Source organism: Piliocolobus tephrosceles, chromosome 7, assembly GCF_002776525.5.
Source record: "Piliocolobus tephrosceles isolate RC106 chromosome 7, ASM277652v3, whole genome shotgun sequence".
NCBI lineage: Eukaryota > Metazoa > Chordata > Mammalia > Primates > Cercopithecidae > Piliocolobus > Piliocolobus tephrosceles.
This window is the reverse complement of record NC_045440.1, coordinates 79,966,524-79,992,593: the sequence shown is the minus strand read 5'-3', so window position 1 is coordinate 79,992,593 and position 26,070 is coordinate 79,966,524.

The following is a 26,070-nucleotide window of genomic DNA, read 5'->3' as shown; positions in this document are numbered from 1 at the left end:
ATACTTATGTTTGCAAGGCTGATTCACTGTGTATAACTTTGCGCGGCAAAAAATTCCAAAGAGAAATTATTACTGAAATCGTGATTACTCCAGGGTTTTATGTTCCCTTTCACAGAGTTATCAACTGGGGACATGGATGCTACTTTCTGAGGCTTTGGAGTGCCTTTGAAATACAACCTTCAACTATTCACAGTTCACTTAGCAGTTAAGCACTCTAACCGCTGGATAGATAACTCTCTCTATCAGACCCAGTTTGGTTGAGCAGTTGGGTCATTAAGAAAGCCCTTCATTCTGACTATTTCTGTTTTTTTTTTTTCCTTTTCCAGGATCTATGAAAAAGCTATAATTTCTTCAAGTTATACCTATTGCCACCCAGTATCTAGGCTGTGTTTTTCTGATACAAAATAACAGTAATAAAAATGTATTAATTGACATTTATTTACTATTTACTGTGTGCAAGTCACTGTGCTAAGTGATTTACAAGTGTTCAGCTTCACAACACTTGCTACTTTGACTGAGCTGGTTACATGGTCTGCTGCCTCTTAGTTTTCCAACAGCAGGTTGTCCTGGGTCTCACCTCCAATGAAACACATCTTGCGTCATACCTCCAAGTGATACCCTCTATTTTCTACTTGGAGGTCTGGGTTCCAACTCAAATCTACAGTTCAATCTTGGATCCATTGTGTATTGTCTTAGCACAATGTTAACCATCATCATAGATCAAAGTAGCTCATTAAGTTTGCAGATATAAATTATTACATTATAAATTAGTGGTCAATAAGCCAACTGTTTTTTTTTTCTGTTTTGTTTTGCTCTGTTCTTTTTTTGTTTTATTTTTTGGACAGTCTGTGAGCTAAGAATGGTTTAGATGATCACATTTTAAATAGTTATATCAGTACCCACATAATTGCCTTGATTGTGGTTTTTGGCCAACAAAATCTACCATATTTACTATATGCCCCTTTAAGTAAAACATTTGCTGATCTCTGCTATAGATTGTATAAGAAATAAAGTCTTAGTGTCATGGTAAAGTATCTAGCCACATTCTTGGGTTCCATGTAGTTACTTTACATTTGGAAAAAGATATCACTGTTTCTCATTCTTTTTTGGATGATTGATTCCATTGTGTTTTTTAAATCATGCTAAATAAAAAATTTCTATGTCATATTCCTAACCTTTTTCATCTCTCTTATTCTCCTCTTTTATTCTTTCTGTTTATTTTTTTCTCTGGTCTCCTTCTTTTGAGTGGTAGAATGCTATAGTAGAAATGTCTTGGGCTTCAGAATTAAGGCCTTCATTCACAACTGTGTCAGTCCTTGCTGCTCATAGGGTTCTGCAACCAGAGTCATGAACTTAACCGGGACCTGTTAGAAATACAGAATGCTAGACTCCAACCCCAACCTGTTGAATTGGATCTGCATTTTAACAAGATAACCCACTGATACCTAAGCACAGCAAAATTTGAGAGTGTTTATGTCACTTAATCTTCTAGTCACAGTATTACTGTGAGGATTAAAGGAGATAATGAACATGGTACACTTAGCTCAGGGATGAAATAGAATCTGTGCACTATGTATTGAATTTATATGTTGAAGTCCTACCCTGGAGTCCCTCAGAATGTGACCTCATTTGGACATAGAGTTGTAATTAGTTAAGATGAGGTCACACTGGAGCAGAGTGAGCCCTGCTCCAATAGGACGACTGTTCTCATACAATGGTGAAATTTGGGCGTGCGTGTGCGCGCGCACGTACACACACGCACGTGTGAATATAAGGCAGACACTGAAGTGATATGTCTACAAACCATAGAACACCAAAGATTGTCAGAAAATTGGCAGAGGTTACTAGAGAAGTGTGGACGCAATTACCTTTTACAGTTCTCAAGAAGGAGCCAGCCCTGCCAACATCTTGACTTTTAGCCTCCAGAACTGTAAGGTAATTTTAATACACTTCTGTTGTTAAGCCACCAAGTTTGTAGTACTTGTTACAACAGCCCTAGCAAATTAATAAACCACGCTCAATTGGAATGTCTCTTTATTCCTGAGACATTCTCTTTTACAGAATATTTCTGAATAGTTTATAGAATATTCAGAATATTTTACAGAATATTCCTGAGAATATGTCTTTTACAGAATATTTCTGTTTTTTTTTCTTTCCAAATTCAAATTTTATTTAAGACTCTTTGTGGCTCTCGCCTGTAATCCCAGCTCTTTGGGAGGCCGAGGTTGGCGGATCACGAGGTCAGGAGTTCAAGGCCAGCCTGGCCAACATGGTGAAACCCCATCTGTACTAAAAATACAAAAAATTAGCCAGGTGTGGTGGCGCACACCTGTAGTCCCAGCTACTCGGGCGGCTGAGACAGGACAATTGCTTGAACCCAGGAGACGGAGGCTGCAGTGAGCAGAGACCATGCCATTGCACTCCAGCCTAGGTGACAAAGCAACACTCTGTCTCACAAAAAAAAAAAAAAAAAAAAAAAAGACTCTTTGTGGATCTTGGAGTACAGAGGAGCAGGTGATATTAATAATACTGTATTATTCTTTGTATGAAGCTGAATAACCACTATCAGATCTCGTGCAATGAAATGTATTAGGTAAAGATTCTTAGTTCCGGTTCTTTTAAAATGTATTTTATTTTATTTTATTATTTATTTTGTTTGTATTTATTTATTTATTTATTTATTTATTTATTTATTTATTTATTTATTTATTTTTGAGACAGAGTCTCTCTCTGTTGCCCAAGATGGAGTGCAGTGGCACTACCTTGGCTCACTGCAACATCTGCTTCTTGGGTTCAAGCGATTTTCCTGTCTCAGCCTTGTGAGTAGCTGGGATTACAGGCACCCACCATCATGTTCAGCTAATTTTTGTATTTTTGTAGAGATGGGATTTCACCATGTTGGCCAGGCTGGCCTTGAACTCCTGACTTCAGGTGATCTGCCCACTTGGGCCTCCCAAAATGCTGGGATTACAGGTGTGAGCCACCGCGCCCGGCCCCTAATTTTTTTATTTTTTAAATTATACTTTAAGTTCTGGAATACATATGCAGAACCTGCAGGTTTGTTACATAGGTATACATGTGCCGTGGTGGTTTGCTGCACCCATCACCCCGAGTCTAGGTTTTAAGCTCCACATGCATTAGGTATTTGTCCTGATGCTCTCCCTCTCCTTGCCCCTGACCCCATAACAGACCCCTGTGTGTGATGTTCCCCTCCCTGTGTTCATGTGTTCTCACTGTTCAACTCCTACTTATGAGTGAGAACATGCTGTGTTTGGTTTTCTGTTCCTGTGTTAGTTTGCTGAGAATGATCTTCTAACATTTCTTCCTGTTTACCATTAGAATTTCAATCTACATATTGTCAGTATTAATGTCACATGATATTGGATTATAGTAAAATAATTACTATTTAAATAATTTATTTTATTGGCTTTTAGACTTATTCGAGCAGAAAAATAAATGCCAAATGGGGTCAATCTGAATCTCGTGTGTTGTATTGACTCCTCCTGACACCACGGTTTCAGAATCATTGAAACCTGATGTTAATAGAGCCTTTTGGCTCTATCAAACTGGAAACTTCACCTTCTTAAAATGCGGTTGCCATAGAAACAGCAGAGTTCTAAGATTTTTGTTTTCAGAAGGTATGGAAAGACTCAATGCCAATTTATGAGCACACAGCATGACATACTAACATGTGCAATTCTGTGCTTTTTTAAATTAAAGAGGGGACAAGAAGAAAATGGCACCTAAATGTTGTCACTAAACCTGTCTAGGAACTCTTGTTTAATCCTTATACCATATTTGATTCATTTATTTCTGTCCACCCTTTGTTCCAAAAAGTGATTTAGACAGTCTGAGCCCTTGAAGTCGTTACCAGGCAATTGGACAAATATATACAACATGTTTTCATCACTTACAATTACATTCTCTGAGAAGGTTTTTGTAGTTGAACCTGAGGCTATATGTGTTTTTTTTTTTTTTTTTTTTTTTTTTTTTTGGGAGGGCAATTGCTGTATTACTTCTTCATCCTTATCCCAGTGCTGTGTCCTATGGTACAGCCCTGCTTTTAAAATTCTCTTTGTAATCTTTTAATTAAGTCTTTCATTCTGGTGCTCCTTTTTACCTGAAAAAAGAGGATTGAAATCTCCCCGCTGCTTTCCTTATGCCTCTCACTCTGGCTGCATGACTAAGCATTCAGGAGCAAGGCCACAAGACCCTGTATGTGGAGCATTGGAGGAGGGCAGTTGTCATGATTTGGAGGTGAAATCTGAGAAAACTGAATTTCTATCTGATCTTCAAACTGACCTTGAATTAGTTAAAATGAAAGAGATAATGTATTGAAATAAGAATGGCTGGTTTGAGCTGATCTTCTTAACTAAAAATACCTTGTCCCAGGTAAAATAGGGTTATTTTCAAAATTTTTTCCATTGACCTAAAGGTATACTTAAAAAAGATATATTGAACAGAAAGTTAGCAATCATGTGCAAAGTATAAATACCTTTTATTAGAGTCTTTTCAGAGGGAAGATTGTAACAGAGTGACCCGCGGTGTAGTGGAACTGAAGAAATCAGGGTTCAAAGCATGTCTCTGCCATTTTTGCTAATGTCTCCATAGCAACAGCATTTTATGTCATATAGAATGATTAATTATGTCAATTCCAAAAGGTACAAAACCATTGTATCAGGAAGGTACGCATATAAAAAAAAGAACTAAATACAACAACTGAAGTAAGTTATTTAATATGTGTACATCTGATCCCTAGAGCTAGGAACCTGCCTAGCACATAACAGCTTCTCAATATGGTAGACACTAATGATGGTCTCACTCAAAGCTTCCATTTGGTTTTCTATTGAAATGTGATAACAAAGCTATTCCACAGAATCTTTTGAAGGTTAGTGACATGCATAATAAGATGGCCTGGCACATTACTAATTTTCAATACATAGCACTATTTCTTTCCCAACTAGACTGTGGGTTACTTGAGCATAGCAGCCACTAAGTCTTTGCATTTGTATTCCCAGGTCTTCTCACAGTGCTTTGTTCATGGTAGGCACTTAGTATTTGTTGAATGAATAGCTAAAGAAATATAAGTCAGGGCATCCAAAGTTGGGTGCCTCCGATGATTGCTCCCTGAACACAGTAACTGATCCAGGTATTGGCACATAACCCAAGTTTTGTAAAAGTACCCACTCACAATTTTTCATTATAGTCAGAACTAATGGGATAGAACTCTCTCTACTCACTTTTTTGGTATAAGGTTCTAGGGATATAAGCTTGGTGGCACTTATAACCATAGTTCAGGCTCAAGTGGACAGCCAGGGCCTTAGAAGATAAAGCTAAGAGGCAGAAGGGAGTAATGATGAGAAAACAATATAAAATGAGAAAAAAGTAAAGTGTCCCTACATCCAGATATCTATGAGGCTGACTCTACTGCTGCCCTTTCTATGGGTGGGTTATGTGAGTGTAATATATTGGGGGACACATAATGCCACAACTACATGTGAAATGGGAGATGTTTAACTGAGAAACCATCAAAGCCAGTGCTTTGAAAGAGGAGGTGTGGAACTCCTTGCTCTCTTGCCATCCCATGGAAATGTGTACAGAGGCTATGGGTATGTTGGGCACTGAAGATCTCTGCTCCAGGAGAGAGTCACTAATTCCCCGCAAGCATGAGAATAGTCCTGTATGGAGAATAAACATTAAAGGCTCAGGTACCTAGCACTCAGAACCTAGATGCCAGCTTTGGGGGGTCTGAGAGGCCATCTGGCAACTTTGTATGAAGTTGGATTTGGGTTGTAGAAAATAAATCCCATCTACCCAAGACTCCTGGAAAATTAAGTTTGAGTGCAGCTTCTCTGTTTATGATCAGGTAATGTGAGCTTCCAAGGCCATAAACTGGATAATGTTGCTTGTCTCTTCACAATGATCTAATAATTTTCCCAATTTTGGCATAAATTAGCTAAGAGTGGATGTCTGTTACTTGTCACTAAAGAAGTCTTGACTACTATGGACCTAATTTATGCCAATGATTGTGTTACACTTTAAGCACAATATAAGCATGGTTTGAGACTGTGTTGTTCACTGGTATATCCCAGGCACTGAGCCCCAAGCATAACATTTAATAGACATTAATAAAAACACATTGAATACATATTTTACCAGTTTATATACAATCTCATTTTATCTTCACAGTAGCAGTTATAATCTTCAATTTTACTGAGAAAACTGAAATTAGAGAAGACACAACTGGTAAGTGGTAGGATTATAATGAAACCCAGTTCTGTCTCCCAGATACAGCTTTTAATTACTGTCATCTCAACACTGCATAAAAAGTGATTCATAAATGACTAAGAGGTATCAGAATCCAGTGTCCAGAAATTGAGAGTTGAGTTATTTCTACTTTGGTAACCCTTGGCTCTGTTGGATGCTATGAACAAAGAGTTCCATCTCATGCCTCCTTGCATTTGTCTTCTTGCAGAGGGAACTTCTGCAAAACTAAGAAACATTTTTCTCCTCAGTGGACAAAAGCTTAAGTGGAAGGGAGAATAATTCAGATTGGATTGTTTCTTGTGACTTTTATATGTCCATGGCTATTTTCCACAAAAGTGATTGTGGATATCATAGCAGAAGAATGAGAGTCTATTGAGCACTGTGGGTTCTTCCCTGTAGCCCAGTCTTCCCTGACACCAGGCAGGACAAAATCTGTATATTCCTACTCATTTCCATTTGCTGGATTAGCACATAAGATGTACAGGGACTAATAAGTCCATATTTAGATCAGTGTAGCCCACCCTTTTTGTTTCAGGTAGAGGTTTGGGGAGGTTCTGAAGACCTGCTTCAGTCATTCATCAGACTGATGCATTTTGGCTGCAGTTGGTGAGCATGCCCCAGACCACAAGTTTCCCTCTGGGGGAGTATGCGCAGTATCCAGAGTATGTTAGTAGTTGCTATCCAAGCCACCAACAGATGGTTGATATCCTAACCACTCAACAAATCAAATGGAATTGAAATATCCTGCGACATTTCCAAATGAAAGGGGCCTAAAACACATGAACTCTTAGACAAAAGAAGATATTTTGCCCATCAACAAGTGGAGAGATTTAAAATTTTTCTTCTGTTTTTTTTTTCTCAGTTCTCCTCTGGAGAAAATAAAAACAAAAACAAAAACAAAATGGAGAAGACCTCCTACTGGAAAGCCAACATCACTTTTCATTTTTTTTTCTGTTCCCTTGTTACCAGAATATCTCTGAGAAACAAACAGACTCCATGGCCTCTATGATATTGCCAAAGCAGTCAGGGAAGAGCAAAAGCTGAAAGTAATTCATGCAATTTGATGCATCTTTGCCTAACACATAAACATGTAATTTTCATAATTGCATAAATAATACCTTTAATGTATTATATTGAACTCGTTTAAAATCATGTTAAATATATTAAATTTCATTTGTGTTGTCGTTAAATATTTCACCATTCACTTTTATATTTTTCATATTTCAAGTCGAAATGCATGATCATACTATCCCCTACAAACATTTCTGTATTTTTCTTTGATAATATACACTAAAACAGATAATATACACTAAAAATAGATATACAATCAAAACATTTCATTCGAAAAAATCTTTCTGATATCATACATTGATTTTATGAGAGCAGACACTTCCAATCCACCATGTAGGTATATATTTGATATCAAGACCATAAATATAATAATAAATGAAATCTTTTGCATTAACTTAAGTTATTCTTTATGTTTTGTTTTAAAAATTGCTTATCTGAAGTTTCCTTACTGGAGTATTTATTTTTTTTGTATTAGTAGTTCAAAACACGGAAAGTTGGATTTCTCAAAAGAATTACTTTTTCCTGGCCAGGCGCGGTGGCTCAAGCCTGTAATCCCAGCACTTTGGGAGGCCGAGTTGGGCGGATCACGAGGTTAGAAGATAGAGACCATCCTGGCTAACATGGTGAAACCCCGTCTCTACTAAAAAAATACAAAAAACTAGCTGGGCGAGGTGGCGGGCGCCTGTAGTCCCAGCTACTCGGGAGGCTGAGGCAGGAGAATGGCGTAAACCCGGGAGGCGGAGCTTGCAGTGAACTGAGATAGTGCCACTGCACTCCAGCCTGAGCAACAGAGAGAGACTCCGTCTCAAAAAATAAAATAAAATAAAATAAAATAAAATAAAATAAAATAAAATAAATAACTTTTTCCTAAGGTCTCTAACTATGAATCTTCAGGCAAGAGTTTATCTTTTATTTTGAAATTCATACTTAAGGTTTTCATCTCACTTATTTGTGTATTTTCAATTGCTACAAACTGTTTTGGCCTAGCAAATTAATAAATATATTGATAATTTATTTATTTTTATGTATTTATTTTTTGAGACAGGGTCTCACTCTGTTGTCCAGGCTGAAGTACAGTGTTATGCTTACTGGTGAGACTATTTCCTTTATAGAGGATAAATACATAAGGGCACCTACTGTTGTCATTAGTCATTAATGTTGTTTTAGTCATTCGGCAAATACATTGAGACATAAAACAGCATACATGTATATATGAAAGAAAGAGACAAGATATTATTATCTGCAAAAGATAAGATTGAATACTTAAAAATTAAAAGGAATTAACTGAAAATCCTATTAGTTTATAAAATATTTCAGTAAAGTAACTATACTAAAATTCCAGAAAACATTCATGACATCCTTACATAAGGGAAACAAATGGTAAACAAACAATGCTGAAAGAAATCATGGTAGATGACAATGCACTGCGTAGTAGTCATTCTTGAAGTTATTGTGTTGTATATATGTAATCTTTATTACCAAAATTCAGCACCATCTCTTGAACTGGGTTTGTGACTATTAATCTGATATTTGAATTTTTTCAATTCCCATCACTAAGGGAATTTTTCAATTCCCATACAAAACAGTTCACACATATACCTGGAAAGGACAATAGTACAATATATTGCTTCAAGTCTATATTACCATGAAATTTGCATTATAATACAAACTGAAGGGAACTGAATTTTCTTGATATTCCATGGAACATCATGTTGGCTCCTTTATTCATGACATTATGTTAATCATATCTGGTGATCAAGAAGTAGCAATACTCTGGATACATTGGTGAAACACATACATACTGGGAATGAATATAAACACTACCAAGATTAAGAAGTTCACCATACCAATAAAGTTTTTAGGAGCTCATTAGTCAAGGGCACACCAAGGTAGCTTTCTAAGAAAAAATATATTTTGCTTTGCATGTTGTATCATTTACCATTAACAAGGAGGAATAGCATCTAGTAGGCTTTCTTGGATTTAAAAGGTAGTACAAACTACCTTAGGAATGTTTCTTAGACCTGTTTATCAGGTTACTTGAAATAATACCTAGTTCAAATGGGGTTCAGAGCAAGACAGGACTCTGGCATACTGAACATACAGTACAAATTGCTCTGCTTCTTGGGTCATGTGACCATCAAATACAATACTACTGAAGGTATTCATGCTAGATAAGAACAATTGCTGGCATGTATGAGAAATCTCAATACAAGAGTCACAGTGAGTATCCTAGGCTTCTGGATCAAGAACATGCCTTCTGTTAAAAAAGAAAAAATAATAATTACCATTTGAAAACCATGTCCAATAGCATAACTAGACCAAAAATTCAACTAACAGACCATGGGACATGCAGTGATTGTGTAACCAGAGCTTCCTATTAATAGCTAGATATTGTCAAATCTACCAAGGCATAATGTCAAATAAGCAAAATAGCAACTCATCGTATCTTGATACTAGCACATTCATAAGGAACAAGACAGTCCAATGGCTCAAATAAATCACACAAACATGTAGCCTAACCCCCTTAGTCACCTACTCTTGCATTCAATAATTCTCCCTCAGCTTTAACTATGGCCTCTTTTCTACAGCCAGCTGATGGGGCAGTACAATCTTGGGTATAGTATACTTGGTTATCTCCTTTATGTGGAGGGAGAAGGGACACTGAGGTAAGAATATACACAGACACATGAGCAGAGGTAAATAGTGTGTTTCTAGGGTTAGCAAAATGATTTGATTTGGGGGTTACCATTTAGCCTACTGGCCAAATCTAGCCTGCTGCCTATTTTTGTGAATCAAGTTTTATTGGAACACAGCCACACTCATTTATTTACGTGTTATCTATGGCTGTTTGAGGGTTATTGTGGCAGAGATGAGTAGTTGCAAACCTGACTAGGTGGCTTGCAAAGCTTAATATATTTGCTCTTTGGTCATTTACATAAAATGTTTGCTAACCCCAATACTGGTCATTAATAAGGGGTGAAAAGAAAAAGATCAGAAGATCAGAGACATGAGTATCTGGGAAATGTGTGCGAATGCAGACACGAAACTTGGCAAAAATTGTGCAGATCTTTGTCTCATCTCATTGCCTACCAGTCATCATCCACTGATAAAGAGACAATGAACAACCGGGTGGAGAGTATGTCTCACTCAGTGGATGTCAGCTAGCTTCTGTTGTCAGACACACCATATCCTGGAATGAGAACTATGCATGGGATCAACATCATGGACTCCCTCTCACAGAGGCTAATGTAGCTACTACTACCTCTTTATGGAGGAATATCTATACTTAAAAAGAGTGATGTGTCTTAGATCATGGTATTTCCTTTGCTAGTACAAGTATTTCAGAGTTTAAAGGAGGCTTATGCTCTTGAGTGACCAACATGAGATGATCAAATAATATGAGTGCATTATATCAAGGATGCCATTTTATAGCTCAGGAGGTACAACAATGGGCCATGACCAGTGGATCCACTGATTCTTCCATGTAACTCATAACCTTTATAGAACCAGCATAACAGAGAATTGGAATAGACTATTAGAGATTCAGCTGTGGCTTCAGTTTGAGGACAACATCCTGCAGGTTTACAGCACGGTCCCCCAAGTATGTTTGTTAAACAAGTGGTCTTTATAGAGTACTGTCTATCTAATAGGTAAAATGCACAGGTTCCTTTTCTTACCATTACTCTCAGAGACTCCCTTGGGAAATTTGTGATTTCTATCCCTGAGACTTTAACCTATGTATAAAAATAGAGGTGCTGAAACACTGGAGGTGGGTGGGAGGTGGCAGTGGTGATGAGTGCTCCTATCATGGACACAGCAAGTGTTCTGCTAAATCTAAAGCTATGATTACCAACAAGTCATTTTGAGTTCCCTCATGCTAGTAGACAAACGGTAAAAGAAAATAGCTTTTCTTTACTGGTGGGAGTAATTGGTTCTGATTTTCATGAAGAGTTAGCATTGCTGAAAAATAATGAGAGTATAAAGAGAACTATATCTGGAACTCTCAAAATACTGAATATCTCTTGGCATTCCCATGTCCCTTGATAATAGGAAAGGCACCATTATGTCATCTGTGACCTGAAAAGAGCAAGGTAACCAGAGTCTGGGCACACTAAATGATGAAAGCAACTTATACAAATGAAGTGCTGGCAGAGTCTGGAAGATTTAGAATGAATAGTTGAGAAGGCAGATGATAATTATGATTAATTATACCCTTGCGACGAACTTTAGACTGTTTAGACCACAGTAAACTCCATTAATCTTTTCATTTTAAGATTTTTTTTTTGTATGGCTGGGAACCATTTTGATTAATTAACATCATAATGGACTCACTGTAGAGCATGAGTGACTCTGAGTAGTACAGGGGCTGGGTGCAGATGCTATTGATGCCCCAGCTCACATCTTGACCCACCTTAAAGCTGATCTGCAGCACCAATAAGAACAATGTGTGGTATGCTGACAGGGTCCTATCTTAAGCACCAAGGTTTCTCTTCTTTTTCCAAAGGCTCCTTCCAGCACTATGAAATCTTATTCAACTGCACTAAAGTGCAATCTGAAAATACAGAAGAATTAAAATATCAGGACACATGAAGAACCAGTCATGCTCTACATCATTTTAAAATTAATCTCCAGTAGGATTGAACTTTGATGACCAGAGCAGTAACCTATAAATTAATGCATACTTTATTGCCTTTTCACACTTTCCAATCTAAAATCTCTCCACCCTTATTTGAGATTTCCAGAGTCACCTCTCACCTAAACTATATACATACAAGACCTTTTCTTAGGTCAACTTTTGGGCAAAACCAAACCAAGACAAAAACCCTCTCTGTTTCAGTGTTCATAGCTCACATTTCAAGGACAACTGACCCCTGAGACTTTACTGACCAAGCCACAGAATGTCTTCTAATCCAAGCCTATCAGGAAAGAGAGATCCTTTTTAGAAATTAATCTTACCTCGTTTTCAAATATTCTTGACATTCTTATATAATTGAACCAGAAATTATAAATCAGTAAGTTTATCCAGGGTTTTTAAAGCTAGCGGTGCATGTGAGGCATTCATGAAGTGATATTTTTGGGGTATAATCTATGGAACTATGATTCTGCTAATGTGATTGGAACAATTTTGAAACAAAAACTAAGTATAAATTTTCACTTCCAAGTGTATGTACTAGGTCATAAAATACCAGAGAAGTGTGTGTGTGTGTGTGTGTGTGTGTGTGTGTGTGTGTGTGTAGAGAGAGAGAGAGATGTAGAAAGATATAGAAGGAGTAAAGTCCAAATGAACTAAAATTCCACAAAGGGCAAGGAATAGTCCTAAGTGACCTGAGGATTCTTGCTATGTCTGGGTAGAAACTGAAGCTTGGCCTTGGCCTAGGCAGTGGGGAAAGTTAGAAAAATTTGAACAGCATGTAGAGCTGAAGTGATAAGTTGCAGACTTGACAGATCTCAAATATACAGCCAGATTTTCATATGGAACTTGCTGAGCTGAGTCTTAGATCATACAGGGCAAAATATTCCACCATACACAAAAATCAGTTTCAGATGGTTCCACATATAAAGGTATAGAGCAGATACCTAGAGTATTTAGAGTAAAAGTAAACAGAATATCTTTATGACTTTGAAGTAGAAAAAGATGGAACACAAAAAACCCACTATTTAAAATATGAATAAATTAAACTATATTAAAATAAAAATGTATGTTAATAAGAAGATAGCATTGAGGGTGACAAAGCAAACTGCAAAATAGGATTATATAATAATCTAGCAGATAACTAATTTCCAAAACAAATAAAGCACACACATATATAAATGTATATTTATAAAATATATAAATCAATAATGAAAGATAGCTCAAGGAAAAAAAATGGGAAAAAAGGTTTGAATAGCACCTTCACAAAAAGGATATCCAAATGACCAATATAAATCACAAAAAGTGGTATGTTTTCCTCTGTTAGTCATCAAAATAGTGCAAATTTAAACCACATTGTGATACCAATACAAACCCACCAGAATAACTAAAAGGAAACAACAAACAAAAAATGAAACAAAACAGAAAATATCTAGGCTGCTGGAAGTTACAACCCATTTCTTTTGGAGAAGGGATGAGGAGTAGGTACTAGAACTGAAAGGGGCTTTGGGGGTTTTATTAATATTCTATTTTTTGACATGGTTGTTTTCAATGTATAAAAACTTGTTGATTTGCATGCTTATTTTTATTTCTTTCTATATGTTGTATTTCAATGGAAAGTTTAAAGAAAAAGATAAATATTGTAACCTCATCTTTTATTATAAAGTAAAGAACATCTGGATTACATGTTTAAAAGATTAGATATTTGTAGGTGAAATACTAAGTTGTTAATAATGGCTGTTTAGTTATGGTGCTATGAATGAATTATTTTTCTTCTTTCTATGTGTTTAATAAGCAAATATAGCTTGAAAATAGAAATTATTTTAAGCGGAAACTGCTTTTTCATTATGTTAAATTAAATCTATTTTCACTTTTTTAGTCATGAAAACATGATTAAAAGATATGGGGGTGGGTGGGGATGGCTAATGACCACAAAAAATGGAATGAATAAACATACTATTTGATAGCACATTAGGGTGACTATAGTCAATAATAATGTAATTGTATACTTGTAAATAGCTTATATAATGTAATTGGATTGTTTATAACTCAAAAGGTAAATGTTTGAGAGGATGGATACTATATTCTCTATGATATGCTTATTTCCCATTGCATGCCTATATCAAAACATCTCATGTATCCATAAATACATGCACCTACTACGTGCCCACAAAATTTTCAAAAATACCAAAAAATTGTAAAAAGAAGTAAGAGTAATAAAAAAAGAGACTTGGGTAGGCTACCATAATGATAGCTTTTAGTGTCTCTACATGCCTTTATTATCTAGAGCCATGTTGCTGATATCGTTGTTACAAACCAAGCAGTGAATGAGAAAAAGACAAAAGAAACACGTCTTGGCTGTTTCTTCTTCTCATTTGTCATGATGAAGTTCTTGTAATAGCACTGAAGCTGAGATGCCTTGACCACACATGTTTTTCTTTTTTCTTAAACAACTTTATCAAGGTGTACTTGATGTACAAAGAAACCTACTGTTCATGTTTAAGGTATACTATTTAACATACTGTGATATATGCATCCACTTGTGATATCATTACCTCAATCAAGATAATACATATCCATCACCTCCCAACGTTGCCTTTGCCTTTTTTATCCCTTTGTGTGTGTGAGTGTGATGATAACACCATTTCACATGAAATCTAGTCTCTTAAAATTTTAGGTGTACAATACTGCATTGTTAACTCTAGGCACAACATTGTACCTAAGATCTCTAGAACTATTTTTAATCATTCCTTCTTCCTCCTTCCAACACATTCAGCATGTTCCCCTTTAGTACAGCTCTAGTCTTACACACTATATTCCAATCTTTCACACTTGCTTGTTCTCCTCTTCCACTAGTCATTTACATGGCATCTTATGAAGTCTTAAAACAATAGCTATCTCCTCAGGAAACGCTGATTAACTAATGTTTAAAATTTACCTGAGATCATTCCAACTGCCCCAAATTGAAGAAATATTTTTTAATAAAGAAAGGAAAGCTTCACAGCTTCTTATTTAATTTTTATTTTTAACCAGTAATGTAAATTATAATAATATTATTTTATATAGAGAGAAATCAAAGATTAGAAAAGACAAGGTACATGTCAGAAATCATACAGCTTTAGGGGCTGGGCACGATGGCTCATGCCTGTAATCCCAGCAGTTTGGGAGGCTGAGGTGGGTGGATCCATTTGAGGTCAGGAGTTTGGGACCACCCTGGCCAACATGGTGAAACCCCATCTTTACTAAAAATACAAAAATTAGCTGGGCATAGTGGTGGGCACCTGTTGTCCCAGCTACTTCGAGCTGAGGCAGGAGAATCGCTTGAACCCAGGAGACGGAGGCTGCAGTGAGCAAAGATCATACCACTGCACTCCAGCCATGGCAACAGAACGAGATTCTATCTAAAAAATAAATAAAAAAATAAATAAATAAATAAATCATACAGCTTTTTTCAAAGCATGGACTTATGATGAAAGATTTAAGTTAATGGGAAAGTAGTCTTTAACAGTAGAGGTAGGAGATTTAGTGTAATCTAAAACTTGCAATTTTGCTAATTTACTTGCTAAACTATTTTTTGATCATTCACATAGTGAAATATAATAATGTCAACTAAAATTCCAGAACAACCAGTTGAATACAATAAATGCCGTATCCATATTTTACAATGAGCAAGAAGCCTACACAACATATATCAACATACTGTCAATTGTCTTAATTCTTATCATACTGGCAACAAATTTGTTTGATGATTCAAAAGTTTCATCAATGACTTCTGGAATCACTAAAGTAAGAAGTCATGCTCCCCTCCTCCCAGGCAGTTTCCCTTATGTAAAATCTTTAAGTTGAATGTATTTCCCATTTTGGAGCACTGATAATCTTACTGTTCCTCCCTTGTTGTCACCGATCGTCAAGTTAATGATTTATAATGTGAGAGTAAAGCAACCTTAGGCAGCAGGACAAAGTCATTGAACATGCAAAAATTCAGTAGTATTTTTGGTCAATTTCTGTATTTGTCAGATTCTAACAAGGAAAACAGAAACCATTGGAAGTATTTAAAATAGAGATTTTAATACAGAAAGCTAAATCCATAGGTGACATAAGAACCTGCAGAATCACTAAGGTAAGCTAGAAATAAGCCATTGCAGGAAGCCACTGTCATTTCTGGGCTACAGGATGTGGTGTTTCCTGAGATCAGAGTGGTACCACACAGTGTAAGTTGGAATCAGAGTGGGCTTGTCCATCAGGAGCTAGAGACGTGAAAGAGACACAACTGTTGCCAAAAAATGCTACCAAAGGCGGAGACAATGTATCTTAGAATCCCTAAACACAATCCCTAAAACAAACACGGTCTCTGAACTCAGATTTATGGGAATATACTGGGAGAGGTTCGGGCAACGTACTAGCAGAATGGAAAGACACATTCTAGATTTACACTTTGCTGGATTTTCATCCTGCTGTCAATACACATGCATGCATGCACACACACACACACACACACACACACACACACACACTCACACCTGAAAGAGGGTTAACTATTACTTTCAGGGCTAGTCTCAGCCCTTGAATTTGATCATTCACTTATCAAGTAACAAATAATCCCTTATTTCTGGCATGTGAGAGACTGTTAATAAAAAGCCCCCTGAATCAGAGAATACACTAACTTGAAGCATTTTGAAAGTGGTGTATAAGAGACTGTTAAGAAAAAGCCCCCTGAGCCGGCCGCGGTGGCTCACGCCTGTAACCCCAGCACTTTGGCAGGCTGAGGCGAGGCAGGCGGATCACTAGGTCAGGAGATTGAAGCCATCCTGGCTAATACAGTGAAACCCCGTCTCTACTAAAAATACAAAAAATTAACCTGGCGCAGTGGCGGGCGCCTGTAGTCCCAGCTACTTGGGAGGCTGAGGCAGGAGAATGGCGTGAACCCGGGAGGCGGAGCTTGCAGTGAGCCAAGATCGCGCCACTGTGCTCCAGCCTGGGCGAGAGAGTGAGACTCCGTCCAAAAAAAAGCCACCTGAATCAATGAATGAACTAACTTAAACAATTTTGAAAGTGGCAAAAAACTAAATGTGGTAGCAACATGTAATGTTTGTCTAGTTTGTCCTATTTTAGATAGCATTTAAAATAGACATGATAGATATAAAATCATATACAACTATACGTATATAATGTAACTAAACATACAACTCTATCATTCGTCTTCTAATATTTTGCCAATACTGTCTAAAATTTACAAGATAAGATGTTTAATAGTGCTTTCTCTGCTCTCCTGTTTGAACTTCTTAGAGAGATAGTTTTCTACATTTTTTCATATTCTTTTATACCCATAATTTAACTATGAATTGTTCATCTTTACACAATAGTGGAGAATAATGTTATGAATACCCAAATAATCATCAACCATGTTAACTTTTCTTTTACTTTTTAAATAATCTTTTTATTTTAGAATAGATTTAAAAAGATTGTGAATATAATACAGAGAATTCAAATATTCCCCATACCCAGTTTCCTCTGTATTAACTAATCTTTAATTTGTAAAGTACACTTGTCACAATACTGAACCAATATTGATACATTATCATTTACAAAGGTCCATGCTTTATTCATTTTTTTTTTTTTTTTTAGTTTTTATCTAATGCCATTTTTCTGTCCCAGGATTTTACCCAGGATATGAAATCACTTGTGGTTGTTATATTTCCTTAGGCTGTTATTATCTATGATCATTTCTCTGACTTCTCTTATTTTTGAAAACCTTGAGAGTTTTAAGAATTACTGATCAGGTATTTTGTAAAATGCCCTTCAATTTGGATTCTCTGATGATTTTCTCAGGATTCGAATAGTATTATGGATTTGGAAGAGGAAGACCACAGAAGTAAAATGCCATTTTCATAATATTTTGTCAATGGTACATACTATCAACATTATTATTATTATTGGTATTAAACTTGATCATCTAGCTAAGGTAATCTTTGTCAGATTTCTCTCCTAAAATGTTATTCTTTTTTTATACTGCTTTCTATGCTATATTCTTTGAAAGGAAGTCACTACACATAGCCCACACTTAAGAGTAGAATACCTACATAAATTATTTGAAATTCTTCTGTAAGGAAGACTTGTCTCTTCTCCCTCGCTTATTTACATCGATGTACTTGTGGATATTTATTTTGTGTTGTGGGTTATAATCCAATGCCACTTTATTTTGTTGCTCAAATAGTTCCAGCTTTAGACATTGGGAACTTCTTCAGTTGACTTTTACGTGCAAAATTGCTGGATTATGTGTTTAAATGATGCTTAGTTGTATAAAAAACTGTCAAACTGTCTACCAAAAAGATTGTACCATGTTTGTCTTTCCTCTGAAGCTAAATGAGAGCTCCTGGTGCTCTATACCTTGCCAGCATTTGGATGGCCTTTTGAAGACATAAGTTAAATGCTAGCCAGGTGTCAATACCTTGAGGGGCTGAGGCAGTGTCCTCCAGGATGCTGCGTATGTTCCAAATCAGCGTCCAATGCATGGGACTGTTTCTTCCATGGCGGGGATTCACAAGTCCAGGAATCAAGGGGTGTTAGTGGGAGTGACTCCGTGAACGATTACCAATGATGATCCACTAGCAAAATATTTGCTTCACATCCCTGCAACCTTAAGATGTGCTTGTTTAGAAGTCTGAGCTCTCAATGGAGGTATGCTTCCATGAGGAGACACAATTCCACTGCACTGAAAGTTGAGATGGCCACCTGCCAACATTGTGCTCCTCATGCCTCTGAATCAACAGGCAAAGACGGGATTGCTCTGCTGTCTGGGTAGGTGATCTTGATATCCAAGGGCAAATTTTGTTGCTATATACAATAGATATAACCAAGAACGTATCTGTTGTACAGGAGGTATCTTAAAGCATCTCATAGTAGTACCATGTCCATGATTAAAGTCAATAGAAAACTATAATAATGCAATTCATACAGGACTACTCGTGGCTCATATTCTCCAAGAATGAAGGTTTAAATCACCCCATGAGGCAAAGACCAGTAACTAATTGAATTGTTTGCTGAGAGTAAAAAGAAAATGAGATGGGTAGTGAAAGACACTAGCTATAAATACCATATATGATCATGTGACCAGGTGCAGAAAAAAAGAACTGCAATAGGTATTAGCATTTCTTTCTTTTTTAATTATGAAAATATCTGTATATGGGTTAACAACTATTTTCATTTTCTTCCTTCTTTTACCTTTACCTTTAAATTTTAACATAATATGCATTTATAATAGTTAACTTTATAGCAAACTAATTTACAGGATAAATGAGGAGGGTGACTTTACATTCTCTTCTGGGGACAGGATTAATGTGTTTTGGATGCATGAATCATGTTAGCCAGAAGTAAACATTTGTTACTGTCTTTATTTAGAAATTCAGTATGAGTTAAAAGGATGTGTATAGGTGCCAAATTGACAGGTGGACTATGATGATGTTTTTGATATATCAACTTGGCCAGGATTCAGTCCCTAGTATTCAATTAAAGATTAATCTAGATGTTATGAAAGTATTTTATAGGCATTAAAGTTAATAATCAGTTGACCTTAAGTAAAGGGAGTTTTTATTAGATAATCTGGGTGGACCTGAGTCAAGAAGTTGAAGAGACTTAAGAATAGAATTTAGGCTTCTATAAAGATGTAGTAATTCTGCCTAAGGATAGGAGCCTCAGGTTATGTCTGAGAGTTTAAGTTAGCCCTTCCTGATGGTTTGTCCTATGAATTTTTTTGACTTGCCTACTCAGCCCAGCAATTGTATAAGTCAGTTCCTTGAAATAACTTTCCTAATATATCTTAATATATACCTTCAACTATTTATGTTTATCTTGTTGGAAATTAACAGTCAAAATATTTAAAGCTTCATTTTGGTGATATTACTGCTTAATGGTTTTTTTTTTTAATTTTCAAATTTTTTCATTGTTGGTATAGAGAAAAACAACTGACTTTTACATATGAACCTTATATCCTCTTAACTTGCCATTCTCACTTGTGAGATGGGTTTTGTTTCTCTTTGTTTTGATTTTACATTTTGTAGATTCCTTGAGGCTTTCTAGATGTACATTTATCTAGAAAGAGTTTTATTTCTTCCATTTCAATTAGCATATCTTTCATTTCTCTGTCTTGTCTTATTGCATTAGCTACAACTACAAGTATGTTGTCGAATAAAGGTGGTGACAAAGTACATATGTTTTTTGAGACAAGGTCTTGCTCTGTTGCCCAGGCTGGAGTGCAGTGGCACAATCATGGCTCACTACTGCAACCTTGACCTCCTTGTCTCAAGTGATCTTCCCACCTCAGCCTCCTGAATAGCTAAGACTATAGACACCTGCCACTATGTCTGGCTAACTTTTTTTGTAGAGACGGGATTTTGCCATTTTACCCAGGCTGGTCTTAAACTCCTGGGTTCATCCAATTATCCTGCCTCAGGCTCCCAAAGTGTTATGGTTATAGGTGTGAGCCACCATGCCTGGCACAAATAATATTTTGGCCTTGCTCACGACTTCAAGGGAGACTTGTCTTATCTCTTACTATGAAGTATCATGTTAGCTATAGGCTTCCTATATACATATTTTGTATCAAAGTGGGGACATTCCCCTCCATTCAGAGTTTCCTGAATGTTTTTATTACAAATGGATGTTGAATTTTTAAATTACTTTTTCTATGTCAATTGATAAGGTCATATGGTTTTACTTTTGGGGCCTCATGATATGGTGGGTTACATTAACGGATTTTCAAATGCTGAACCAATTTTGCATTCCTTGAATGAATCTCCCTTGGTTGTGTTGTATAATTATTTGTACACATTGCTGTACTTGATTTTGCTGAGGATATTTGCTTTCACTTTCATGAGAGATACTGGTTTGTAATTTTCTTGTAATGCCTTTATCTTGTTTTTGTTAATAGAATAGTACTGATCTCATACAGTTGGGAAGTGCTTCCTCTGCTTCTATTTCTGAAATAAATTGATAAATAGTATTATTTATTCCTTAAATGTTTGCTAGGATACACCAATGAAACCCTCTAGACCTGATACTTTCTCTTGGAGAATATCATTAATTATTGATTCTATTTCTTTTATAGATATGAAGCTAATTAGTTTATCTATTTCTCTTTTTGTGATTTTTTGGTAGTTTCTGCCTTTCAATAGATTGATCCATTTTGTCCAAGTAATCTAATTTGTGGGCATAGATTTATTTGCAGTATTTTTTCGTTAAACTTGTAATGTCCACGAAATCAGTGGTGGTAACACTTTCATTTCTGACACTGGTAATTTTTATTTCTGACACTGATAATTTCTCTCCACTTCTTTAGTCTGTGTAGAAGTTAACCAATTTATGGATCTCAAAGAATGGTTTTTTGTTCTATTGATATCCTCTGTCATTTTTCTGTTTTCAATTGCATCAATTTATACTCTATGTTTTATCATTTTCTTTCTTTTTTCCTGCTTTAGACTTAATTTTCTCTCCATTCTTTAGTATTAAGTGAATGTTTGGATTACAGTTTTTAGATCTTTATTATTTTCTAAAATATATATCTAATGCTATGTACTTCCCTTGAGGCACTGCTTTTGCGACATACCATAAATTTTGTAAGTTGGATTTTCATTAAGTTCAATTTTTGAAAATTTCTCTTGAGAACTTTTCCTTTACCCAAGGGTTATTTATGAGTATTTGTTTAATTTTCAAATATTTGGGATTTTCTGAACTATCTTTTCATTATTATTTCTAGTTTAATTCCATATAGTCTTCATTCTCTTTCTAATTTAACTAGTCCTTGGAGATTAAGCTTATTTTTAAATCCTGGGGCAAGTTAACTTATCCCTATGTACCGATCGTAAGTAGACAAAAATTCAGTATTCTGCCTTTCTGGAAATAATTGAGAACTGATTCAATGTACTCATTTTCCTTTACCTATAATCATCTCACTTTAATTTTTTTTTTTTATTCAAGGGCTTCTATTACAAAATTGTTAGCTGAATATAAGATTTTATCTCTTTTTCCTTCCAAGAAACCATTGAAATCATAGCACAAATTTTTCATAAGGCACACATTTACAATAACAAAGAAAATAAAGAGGAGAAAGCTATCAATAAAAAAGAGATTTTAACAGATTCTAGAGGTGAGAAAGTAGATGGGGGAGTGATAACGGGGAAGGTGTGCAGACAAAGTTGCAGTGTCCATAGCTGTAGATTGAGATGATTTACACAGAAGAATCCTAGAGAGACTCTGGACCTGGTGAAAAGTGAGACTAAGATGTGGAGTTAAAAAGTAAGAAGATGAGTTAACAGTCTGTGTATCAAGCAGTTGACTTTTCTGTAGAGTGAATAATTTACCCACCTTCAAGATGCCACCTTCAGGGCCACCAATCAGATCACATTGTTTTCTCCCTGCAACTGACTTTCAGGGAAAACAGGAACATTTTGTGAAAGTATTTATCTCCACTCCCACATAAAACCCACTAGAATAAATGTAAATGAATAAAATAAGGACAAACAAAGCAAATGAGGATGTAACAGCAGAGGGCAGATGTTATCAAATTTTAGACACTGGAATGCTGAGAAACAAGAGCTGATAACAGACTTGCCAGAACAGAGAAACATAAATAGTCTTCAGGGATGAAGCAAATAAGAAACAAACCACAGCATTCCTGGAAATTTAGAAGAAATGGAGGCACCAGAGACTTGGAGAGGTATGGGCAGTGGGGCTGAAAATAGATTTAGTTGAAAGTGTTAGTAAAAATATAACAGCTAGATGCCCCGATTTTCTTTCCCACTACAGGGAAGATAGATGACCTGGGCCAATGTATACATTAGGCACAGTGCCTAGGGTCCATGATAATTTTAGGGGCACATAAAAAATGTTTTAATTTACTTTACAGTCAGAACTAAAAAGTGAGCATCATATAACCTGGGTTATATTTGTCTTCATACAAACACAGTCATAAAATATCAACTTTACTTTATATTTTATTTTATGTTATGGAGGAAGGAGTCCATGAAGGCAAAAGTGCTTAGTGTCCACAACAGTCATAATGTGACCCTGTGGACAACTACCACTCTTCCACCATAAGAAGACAGCAGGGATTATTTGATTTTAGGAGAGGTTAAAACAAAGAGTTCTACATTCAGGCAATTCATTCACAGAAAAGCAGGCTTATCCTGCTCATAGAGGGAAGAGTAAATGAAAAGTCTGCTTATTAAAAAGTCTGTCTCCTACGCCTTTCTTGACTTGTAGAAAGAATGGTCATACATAGATTTAAATCACACCCCCTCAATCCCTGACCCAGGGAAGAATCATGGAGAATTCTATTTGAGAGAACTGACAGTTGCCAAAGAAAAGATTAATAACTACCCAAAGAAAAGGCCAGTTTGTCTTGCCTAGAGTAAAGCCCGTTGGTCCACAGTCCTAATCTCATAAAACAGATAGCTTCCAGCTCATAAATGCTTTCATCTGAATTATGTACAGGACAAAAAAAAAAAATCATCATACATTTTAAACATCTCTAATTTGGGAGGAAAAGCAGAAAAAATGGTGGGAGCAGAGATAATGCTATGCTGGGGGCAGGAAAAGACAATAAATAAATAAATCTAAAGTCAATATTCACAGAGAGACAAAAGACAATAACATGACTTCCTAGAACATAGAAAATGTGTTGACTTGACATTTAAGAAAGTTATTTAGGCGACAAGGTAAGGTTTCTGCATATTAAAAATAAAACAGGGATATTTAAAACATTAACAAACCATATGGAAGATAATATAGTATATATCTCCCAGAAAACAGAGCAAAAAGAGAAAAGAAATACGAAATGAAAACTATGAGAAAATAAGTGAATCAAATTTAGGGGGACTAACTTTTCTGAACAATAGGAGTCCCAAAAGGTGAAACTAGAGACATCCAAAGGAAGAAAGTGCGAAGGACAGAAAATAAATTTTCTAAAACTTATAAACAAACATTTCCAGATTGAGAGGGTCTGTGAAATACCTAGAAAAGAAATAAAAATATCTATACCATGCATATTATTTTGAAATTTTAAGACAAAAAGAAATAAAAGTGTATTAGGGTTCTTCAGAAAAACAGAAACAATAGGATACATGTACACATAGAAGAGGGGATTTATCAGGAGAATGGCTCACTTGATTATGGAGGCTGAGAAGTCTCACAGTCTACTGTCTACAAGGTAGGAAACCAGGAAAGCCACTGGTGTTCACAGAGTCCACAGGCCTAAGACCCAGGAGTTGCTTGTCTAGGGAAAGAGAAAATGGATTTCCCAGCTGAAGAAGATAGAAATATTTCTTCCTTTGTCCACCTTTCTGTGCTATTGAGGCCTTACATGGATTGATTGATGCCCACCTGCATTATGAGGGTGGACTTTCTTTACTCAGTATACTGAAACAAATACTAATTTCTTCTGGAAACATCCTCACAGACACATGCAAAAATAATGTGTAAACAGCTATCTGGGCTTTCCTTAACCTGGTTGAGTTGGTATATAAAATGAATCATCATAAAAAAGTTTGCAGAAAAAAATACATGAAGATACATCAAAGTGCCAGAAATCAGATGTTTTGCTTGCAATATTAGAAGCTGAAAAAACAAGAATAAATGCCTTCAAAAATTTAAACCTATAATTTTATGCCTAATACATAAACTATTTCTAACTTATAATTTTATATCCAGCCAAAATATCAATGAATTGTGAGGTTAGAATAAAGACATCTTCAGATATGCAAATTTGCTAACGTACTCTTCTCTATACATAATTTCTCAGGGGCTACTGGACATTAGAGTTCTTCAAAATACAAACATTAGCAACAACAAAAAAGAAAACACAGATGTAACAACATCGGAGGAAAGTAAAATGAGTTTCTAAAAAGAGTAAAGGGAGAATATGACAACAGCTGTGTTACAGAACTACTAAGCAATTACTATACATTGGAGGAGAGCAGTAAGAGATCTTCAAAAGAAGATATCGACACTAAGTTACCTGATATATTTTGAGCTGACTGGGGAAGCTTATACAGCTTTGGATGAGATCACAACAATAAATTAGTTGTAGTTATTGAAACAAGCATATAAAAAACTATTGACACCAAAGAGAACAAAAGTTGCATAATAAAATAAATATAGTATGCTACATTGCTCAGTTGTGAAGGTCAACATTTACATATAATAGTGAAAACATTAAATATTGATCATAAAAATTTTTATGACTCTATTAATACATGGAGGGGTGGGGAGGTGAATGTGTCTGTATATGGTATAAGGCAACTAAATACTCATTCTCCCAAGTCTCTTGAATATGTCTGCCTCTTTTGCACCTAATCACAAGCAATCTAGTCTTTCAGCTTTTACCTGGATTCTTCAAACTTCTAATAGTTGTTCCACCCCGACTTTTTCTTCCCACAGTTGTTCTGCATTCTACCATTCCATAGTCAGTCTTTTTAATGGGCAGGTCCAATCATGTCATCTTGTGCCTTTCAAAGGCTTCCCGCTGTCCTTAGGTCAAAAACCAAAGTCCTTAATGTGGCCTTCAAGTTAATGCATGATCTGGATCCTTCCTACTCTAATACATTATTTTTACTCCTTTTCCCCTCACTTTCTTTTATTTCTCTAGCCTTCTCACAAAAATGTCATAGAACTTTTTCTGCATAGAGGTGTTTCACATGTTACTATTTCTTTTGGGGAAAGATTCTCCATCCACTTCTGCCCCAAATATTTCCTTCCTCTAATTGCCTCACATGCCCCCTACATATTGACTCAAAATTCATTTATGCTCAAAGATAGATTTGTTTTCTGATCTTTAATACTAAGTCTTTGTGGTTATTCCCAGTAATTCACTTTTATCAATTCTTTCTAAAACATCATACTTAGATTCAAAGGAATACTTTTCTATTTGCAATCACATTGTGTTTGTTCAAACCATAGTTAATGAAATTACATAATTATAATAGCAAGTACAACTGGAATAAATGGATTTAAAAGCAAACTCAACCAATAAGTACATAATTCAATGGGAGGCAATAAAAGGAAGTGATCATACTAGCGAGTCGCCTACTCCTACCCACTGCTTAGCTATA